We start from the raw sequence: 9,732 nt of genomic DNA on the forward strand, positions 1-9,732 counted from the left end.
TGAAAGAAGAACCTCTGGCCTTGCCCCTAAACTTTGCAGTCCGAAAGGACTGTAGATTAGGTCCTGAGTAGGCCTTCCTAGCTGGTGGAGCTGCAGAAGGTAGGTATGTGGACTTACCTGCAGTTGGTCTGGAGATCAATTTGTCGAGTTCATCTCCAAATAAGGCCTCTTCAGTAAAAGGTAGGCCTTCCACTCCTTTCTTGGAGTCCGCATCAGCCGTCCACTGACGCAGCCATAATCTTCTGCATGCTGACACTGCCATAGCTGTAGTGCGTGCATTAAGCAAACCTATTTTTTTTATGGCTTCCACCATAAAGTTTGCAGAGTTTTGTATATATTGCAGGAGCAATATAATTTCCTCTTGAGGTAAGGTGTCTAAGTCTAACCCCTCAAGTAAATTACCTGACCATTTAGCAATGGCTTTTGTAATCCACCCACATGCTATAGTGGGTCTCTGGGCCACTCCAGCAGCTGTATACAAAGATATGAGTGTACTCTCAATCTTGCAGTCAGCCGCATCTTTTAGGGAGGCTGCACCAGGCACAGGTAGTACAATTTTACATGAGAGCCTGGAGACTGACGCATCCACTATCGGTGGATTTTCCCATTTTTTGATAATATCTGACTGGGAATTTTACATTTCTTATCTGGATTAACTCACGATTCTTCAAACAGGGTATTTAGTTCTAGATCACAAACAAATTGTTACACCTGCGCTACCACAATACTGCAGCTCTTTACACTCAGGGTATTTAGTTCCTTTGACACAGGAAAAGTGGCTGAGGATTTTTTCTTAATATTAGATACCTCACTCTCCTCTGTCACCTTATCAGGGATATGCAGAACGTCTCTGATAGCATCTATGAGAGCCTCTACACCCTACCTCTGTGTCCACCTCACCTTGTATATTAATACATTAGAAACTGTACAAAGGAGGGCAACTAAAATGGTGCATGGCCTACATCACAAAACATACCCAGAAAGACTAAGAAATCTCAATATGTATAGTTTGGAGCAGAGAAGAGAAAGGGGGGACATGATAGAAACTTTCAAATATATGAAGGGTTTTAACAAAGTCCAGGAGGGAAACATTCTCCAAATGAAGAGAAGCAATAGGACACGAGGACATGCACTGAGACTGGAGGGGGGGAGGTTCAGGGGAAATTTGCGGAAAAATTATTTCACAGAAAGGGTAGTGGACAAGTGGAATAGCCTCCCATCAGAGGTGGTAGAGGCTAAGACAGTAGAGCAATTTAAACATGCATGGGATAGACATAAGGATATCCTTACAAAGAAATAAGGATCAAATAAGGTTAGTGATAAAAAAAAATAATATATAAAAAAAAAAAGGGGCAGACTAGATGGGCCAAGTGGTTCTTATCTGCCGACAAATTCTATGTTTCTATGTTTCTATGTTCCTCCATTTCTGACCCTGCATCATCAGAGTTAGAATGCAGGATCCGGGCCAGGGTACGTTTTTGCAGACCAATGGTAGAGGACTGAGACACTGATCTGAGTACTGAGTCCTTTTGCATAAACTCACTCATAGATTGTCTTAAGTATTGCGTCTCCTTCTCATTACATTCCCCCTAATGGAGTCCAGCCATGCTGGCTCGGTCCCTCTAGCCTGAGAACACACTAGTGAACCCCCCAGAGAAGAGGAACACTGGGGCAGATGTATTAACCTGGAGAAGGCATAAGGAAGTGATAAACCAGTGATATGTGCAAGGTGATAAAGGCACCAGCCAATCAGCACCAATATGTAAATTAACAGGTAGGATCTGATTGGCTGGTGCCTTTATCACCTTGCACATATCACTGGTTTATCACTTCCTTATGCCTTCTCCAGGTTAATACATCTGCCCCACTGTGTCTTACATGAAGTACACTCTTTGCCTGACGTACTGCAGAAGTGACAGCACACACAGAGGAATAAGGTTAAAAGCACAATTAACCCACAAAGAGCCCTTACAGGGAGACACAGAGAGAGTATGGAACCAGCACACGGCGCCCTTATAGCTAATACCAAACTTAGCCGGGTCGCAGACTAAGTACCTAGATTAGGGACTTAGTACACTAATAAGTCGCTTCCCCCTCCTGGTACTGCTGAGGTAATCTGGAGGCTTTCCGGAGGAGCTGCGCGTCCCTGTCAGTCAGCGTCTGTGTCAGCTGCAGTAGGGAAAATGGCGCTGGTGAGCTGCTGGATCCGTTCATAGTGAAGCCCCACCCCTTCAATGGCGCCTGGTCTTCCTGCTCTTCTTTATACTGGCTTTATGTGTCTTGTGTGCATAAAATGAAGCCCCCTTTTATGGCTGTAGTGCCAGTCTGGGTACTGTGGACACATACTGTGTACTAAGTCAGGATAATCAGTCTGCCCCTTTTAGAAGCCGCGCGTTTCCGTACCCTCATGCCACCATAATACCCGGCGACCCAATAACCGGGACGCCGGCTTAGTACTCACCACTTTTCTTTCTTCTGGCTCTGTTAGGGGTGGTGGCGTGCTGCGGGAATGTACGCTCGCCATGGTGGGGCTTGTGAATAGTTCCATCAGGAGCTAGAGTCCTGTCAGCGGGAAACGGGACCATTAACCCTTCAAGAGGTTGGGCCGTCCCCCCTCTAAGTCCCACGAAGCAGGCAGGCTGGTGCCATCCAGTCCTTCCTGAAAATAACAAACTCAGAATATAAATGCAGAAAACTCTTCAGGAGCTTCCAGAGATGTGACCAGCTCCTCCGGGCACATTTTCTAAACTGAGTCTGGTAGGAGGGGCTTAGAGGGAGGAGCCAGCGCACACTATCCATTTCTTAAAGTGCCCATGGCTCCTAGTGAACCCGTCTATACCCCATGGTACTAAATGGATTCCCAGTATCCCCTAGGACGTAAGAGAAAGTGGCAAAAAATGTATACATATAGTCACCTCTTCATAGGATTCCACACCCACATGTTGGGATAGTTTGAGAGTGTCCTGTTCCTTATAGTGACCTTGATGGATATTTTCCAGTGCAGAGTATCAGTGAAGGACCTTGATAAATGTTTTGGATCCCAATTGATGGGTCTGGGGTCCCGTATCCAGCTGATTTTACAGAGCTGTACTAGAAGGAGTCTGTCACGATCCGGGTATCTGGACGCCATTTCTTACCCATCAGATGCCTCCTAAGGCTGGCTCAGCGCTCCAGGACCGGATCCCATCTGTTATCCTGATGTGTACATTCCTGTATCCTCTCCTGTCACTCTGGGACGCTGTCACAGTAAACGCCATATTACACCTGGCATGGCGTCTCCCGCGGCCTCCGCCGCCGTCCCTGAACTTCTGCATGCAGAGTGTCTGAGTGGCGATTACGTCAGCCGCGGCCTCCGCTGTGTCCGCGTGGTTGGATGTGCATCTGTCAGCCTGGCGCCTCCTGTCTCCGGTGGCCGGCGCCGCCATTACTGTTTTCATTACCACATGGATTACAAACCAAACTTCCCTCCAAGTGTCTGCATGGGCGCAGCCATCTTGGATTCTGTCAGCTGATCATTTCCACCAATCTGTTCTCAGTATTGATAATCTGCATAATTGCCTAGCCAATCCCTTCCTTGCTGCAGGTATAAATACACTGTGCCTGAGCAAGGAAGGCGTCAGTGCTTTGGTTGTCAAACCTAGTTCCTGTTTGTCTCTCTCCTGTGATTGTCTTCCAGGTTCCAGCTCCTGTCTCAAGACTTCCACCATAGAGACCCGCACCAGCATTCCACCTGCGGTGTAGCCTGACTCTCCAATCCATTGTGGATTCATCTGTTTCCAGCTACAACATTACCTGCTTCCAGCTCAGCTTCCAGCAGAGTACAGCTTCCCTTAAAGGGCCGGTGTCCTTTCTACACTTTACCACTCTCCACCGGTATTATTATTTCTCCGCTCTCAAGTTCTACATTTCAGTTCATATTTCATCGCTCCCAAGTTCATTTATTATTTAACTGGTTCCAGCCAGTATCCACTCCGTGCTAACAACAGTCTGGTTCCAGCCAGTATCCACAGCAGCTGTTTTATCTTCAGCAACCCAGCTTTTCCTGGAACACCAGCTGGCACAATCCTGGGTTATCTCCATTGCTACAGTCGGGCCTGGTAAGGACTTTCCATCTAGAAGATCATAAGAACTATCTCACACTACCAGTGCCCTGTGGCTCCTGCCATCCTGTAGTACCCAGGAACTGTATTTATTCTTTGCTGACTTTTACGTGTTCTTTTACTGCTGCTGTGTTGCGGAGTTGTCATAATAAACATCATTGACTTTTATCCAAGTTGTCGTGGTCACGCCTTCGGGCAGTTATTATTCATGTTACTTACATGTCCAGGGGTCTGATACAACCTCCCAGGTTCCGGTACATCTCAGCCCCTACAACTGAGGCTGCCTCCCGTCAGCTCAGGCCCTCAGTTGTGACAGTAAGCACTGACCTAATGAATCCAGCCGGAGACCAGGATCAAGCGGCCAGGCCGATGCAAGAACTGGCAGCCCGACTAGAACATCAGGAGGCTGCACAGGGCCACATCATCCGCTGTCTCCAGGATCTCTCTACTCGGCTGGATGGGATTCAGACAACTCTCCGTGGATCAGGCGCGTCTGGTGCGTCAACCTCAGTGACTCCAGCTATAACCCCACCCACCTTACCCATTTCTGCTCCACGTCTTCATCTTCCAACGCCAGCAAAATTTGACGGATCTCCAAGATTCTGCAGGGGATTTCTCAACCAGTGTGAGATTCAGTTTGAGCTACAACCTGGCAATTTTCCCAGTGACCGTACAAAAATTGCCTACATTATTTCTCTTCTCAGTGGCTCAGCCCTTGATTGGGCATCACCGTTATGGGAGAGGTCCGACACCCTGCTATCTTCCTACACTGCCTTCGTGTCAACATTCAGGCGCATCTTCGACGAGCCAGGCCGGGTAACCTCAGCTTCATCCGAGATTCTCCGTTTACGCCAGGGGTCACGTACTGTAGGACAATATCTGATACAGTTCCAGATCCTGGCATCCGAACTGGCATGGAACGACGAGGCCCTGTATGCTGCATTCTGGCATGGCTTATCTGAGCGTATTAAAGATGAGTTAGCTACCAGAGACTTACCTTCTAAGTTAGATGAGCTAATCTCACTCTGCACGAAAGTTGATTTACGTTTCAGAGAGAGAGCAACTGAGCGTGGAAGATCATCTGCTCCAAAATCTTCTGCTCCTCCTCCTCGTCAACTGTCACCATCTAAAGATGAGCCCATGCAACTTGGCCGTTCCCGTTTAACTCCTGCTGAGCGCCGAAGACGTCTCTCCGAGTTTCTCTGTCTCTATTGTGCAGCTCCGTCTCACACCATTAATGCCTGTCCCAAACGTCCGGGAAGTTCTCCCCAGCTGAGCGCAACTATGCCATCGGCGACCAGGAGTTGCTAGCCATCAAGCTCGCTCTAGAAGAGTGGAGGTATCTGTTGGAGGGAGCTTCTCATTCAATCACCATACTTACAGACCACAAGAACCTTTTATACCTGAAGGGCGCACAATGTCTCAACCCTCGTCAGGCCAGATGGGCACTTTTCTTTTCCAGGTTCGACTTTAAACTCCAGTTCTGTCCGGACTCTCAGAATCGCAAGGCCGATGCCCTTTCCCGCTCATGGGAGCAAGAAAATGAGTCAGAGTCTTCAGACAAGCATCCTATTATAAATCCGTTGGCATTCTCCACGGTAGGGATGGACTCTACGCCCCCATCAGGGAAAAGTTTTGTGAAGCCGATGCTAAGGAAGAAGCTCATGCATTGGGCCCATGCTTCCCGTTTTGCCGGACATACAGGTATCCAAAAAACCCTGGAGTTTATCTCTAGGTCCTATTGGTGGCCAACTCTGAAAAAGGACGTCTTGGAGTTTATTGCATCTTGCCCAAAGTGTGCCCAACATAAAGTATCCCGCCAGTCGCCTGCGGGGCAACTGGTTCCACTATCCGTTCCCCGTCGACCATGGACCCACTTGTCGATGGATTTCATTACAGACTTACCCATGTGCAACAAGTTCAATACCATCTGGGTGGTAGTTGACCGGTTCACCAAGATGGCACACTTCATTCCTCTCACCGGTCTTCCGTCAGCTTCCAAGTTGGCTCAAGTATTCATACAAGAGATCTTCCGACTCCACGGTCTTCCTGAAGAAATTATCTCAGATCGAGGAGTTCAATTCACAGCCAAATTCTGGCGAAGTTTATGTCAAGTCCTCCAAGTCAAGCTAAAGTTTTCCACGGCTTACCATCCTCAGACCAATGGTCAAACCGAGAGGGTGAATCAGGACTTGGAGGCCTTCCTCCGCATCTATGTGTCCTCCTCTCAAGATGACTGGGTTCAATTACTTCCCTGGGCCGAGTTCTGTCATAACAACCAGTATCATTCTTCATCTGCTTCAACACCATTCTTCACTAACTTTGGATTCCACCCTAAAGTCCCTGAGTTCCAACCGCTTCCAGCAACTTCTGTTCCCGCAGTGGATATCACCTTGCATCAGTTTGCCAATATCTGGAAGAGCGTACGATCAGCTCTGCTCAAGGCATCGTTCAGGTACAAGAAGTTTGCGGATAAGAAGCGTCGAGCAGTTCCTGCTCTCAAGGTGGGTGATCGGGTATGGTTATCCACGAAGAATTTAAGGTTAAGAGTTCCCAGTATGAAGTTTGCACCTCGCTATATCGGTCCTTTCAAGATTGAACAAGTCATCAATCCTGTTGCTTACAGACTCCAGTTGCCTCCCTTCTTAAAAATACCCAGGACATTCCATGTTTCCCTGTTGAAACCGCTGATCTTGAATCGGTTTCATTCCTCACTTCCTCCAACTCCGAAAGTCCAAACTCAACGAGGCGTTGAGTATGAAGTGGCCAAGATCCTGGACTCACGTCACCGTTACGGTCAACTACAATATCTTATTGACTGGAAGGGTTATGGTCCTGAGGAACGTTCATGGACCAATGCTTCTGATGTCCATGCTCCTGCCTTGGTCCGGAGATTCCATTCCAAGTTTCCTCAAAAGCCAAAGAAGTGTCCTGGGGCCACTCCTAAAGGGGGGGGTGCTGTCACGATCCGGGTATCTGGACGCCATTTCTTACCCATCAGATGCCTCCTAAGGCTGGCTCAGCGCTCCAGGACCGGATCCCATCTGTTATCCTGATGTGTACATTCCTGTATCCTCTCCTGTCACTCTGGGACGCTGTCACAGTAAACGCCATATTACACCTGGCATGGCGTCTCCCGCGGCCTCCGCCGCCGTCCCTGAACTTCTGCATGCAGAGTGTCTGAGTGGCGATTACGTCAGCCGCGGCCTCCGCTGTGTCCGCGTGGTTGGATGTGCATCTGTCAGCCTGGCGCCTCCTGTCTCCGGTGGCCGGCGCCGCCATTACTGTTTTCATTACCACATGGATTACAAACCAAACTTCCCTCCAAGTGTCTGCATGGGCGCAGCCATCTTGGATTCTGTCAGCTGATCATTTCCACCAATCTGTTCTCAGTATTGATAATCTGCATAATTGCCTAGCCAATCCCTTCCTTGCTGCAGGTATAAATACACTGTGCCTGAGCAAGGAAGGCGTCAGTGCTTTGGTTGTCAAACCTAGTTCCTGTTTGTCTCTCTCCTGTGATTGTCTTCCAGGTTCCAGCTCCTGTCTCAAGACTTCCACCATAGAGACCCGCACCAGCATTCCACCTGCGGTGTAGCCTGACTCTCCAATCCATTGTGGATTCATCTGTTTCCAGCTACAACATTACCTGCTTCCAGCTCAGCTTCCAGCAGAGTACAGCTTCCCTTAAAGGGCCGGTGTCCTTTCTACACTTTACCACTCTCCACCGGTATTATTATTTCTCCGCTCTCAAGTTCTACATTTCAGTTCATATTTCATCGCTCCCAAGTTCATTTATTATTTAACTGGTTCCAGCCAGTATCCACTCCGTGCTAACAACAGTCTGGTTCCAGCCAGTATCCACAGCAGCTGTTTTATCTTCAGCAACCCAGCTTTTCCTGGAACACCAGCTGGCACAATCCTGGGTTATCTCCATTGCTACAGTCGGGCCTGGTAAGGACTTTCCATCTAGAAGATCATAAGAACTATCTCACACTACCAGTGCCCTGTGGCTCCTGCCATCCTGTAGTACCCAGGAACTGTATTTATTCTTTGCTGACTTTTACGTTTTCTTTTACTGCTGCTGTGTTGCGGAGTTGTCATAATAAACATCATTGACTTTTATCCAAGTTGTCGTGGTCACGCCTTCGGGCAGTTATTATTCATGTTACTTACATGTCCAGGGGTCTGATACAACCTCCCAGGTTCCGGTACATCTCAGCCCCTACAACTGAGGCTGCCTCCCGTCAGCTCAGGCCCTCAGTTGTGACAGAGTCCTCGAAACAGCGTTATAGGGATTGCTGTTCAAATGGATGCCCTTGAAATTCACCATAAATGTTCATGCAAGTTTTCAAAGGTCTGGTCCAGGTCTCACGGGAGCATGAAGTTGGAGTGGAAATCCAAGTTGTATAGGGGGTGCCACCATTCTGACGCATTTCACTGGGGTGGTTCCCAGCTCCCGTGAGACCTGGACCAGACCTTTGAAAACTTCCATGAACTGCTCATTATATTTTTTTACAATTTTTTCTTTCTTTGCCACGTGTGCAGTTAATTTAGGTCATACAATCTAATTCATGTTTTTACTATTTATGTGTGTCTTTTAATATAGATTAATTTTAATAAATACATATAAATTTATCTTCACTTCCACTGTGTAGTATATTCTTTCCTCAAAGAAGCGCTGTGTTTTCTCCGTTATCTGTATTTATGGTTGATGCTGTGGTTGGCTGTGCTGGCATCTGTAGTCTTTTCTTCTGGGCTGGGTGGTGCTGGGGCAGATGATGTAAACTGCGTTTGGGGAATGTGATTCCGAGTGATGACGCCAGCAAAAGTGGTGACGATTCCACCACCCAGATCATTTCCTATGACCACATCAGTTGGGAAACCATCCAGGATGGCAATTTCTCGCAACTCCGTTCCAGCTCCCCAGTCCACACCTGTTCCTCGCCACACTCCATCGGACTGACTGGAGGGGGAACAGTATCTGTAGGCTCATCTCCACTCGTTAAACAAGTGAGCTGAGTTCCAGCACTCGGATTTGGGACGCGAGTCTGGGGTGCTCGGAGTGCAGAACAGTTCATCCTCAGATGTCAGATATTCCCGCAGCCGTAGCACTTCTTCTCCAGTCGTGGCACCGATGATCTCTGATCACTTGCAGGTACGCTGCGGTGCAGTTGCTGGCTAAGAGCACCCGGGTTGGAAGATGCTTGTTTTTGGGGGTGATGAGCTGAAGAGGGGTGTCCCCCTGGTGGTACAGTACTGGGGGGCTGGCTGCTGGTCGGGAGCTTCTGCCCCTGTGGCCGAATTGCCACATACTTGTCGGCTAACTGGGCAGCCATCTTGGGTGGCTCCCGGTCTAGCACCCACTCCTTCACTTGTGGGGCGCACCTGCGATAGAACTGCTCCCTGCAGATCAGGTTGATCAGTGCGTCCCATGTAGTGGCTTCAGAATCCTTCACCCACTTCACCACGTACTGCCGCAGCTGGGTGGCGAACTGCTCATGGCTGCTGTTAGGGCACATTATACACCGCAGGGGTGCACTATGGTGTCACTACACACCGCAGGTTACACTACACACCGCAGGTTACACTACACACCGCAGGTTACACTACACACCGCAGGGTGGCACTA

Source organism: Pseudophryne corroboree, chromosome 11 (assembly GCF_028390025.1).
Source record: "Pseudophryne corroboree isolate aPseCor3 chromosome 11, aPseCor3.hap2, whole genome shotgun sequence".
Taxonomy (NCBI): Eukaryota; Metazoa; Chordata; class Amphibia; order Anura; family Myobatrachidae; genus Pseudophryne; species Pseudophryne corroboree.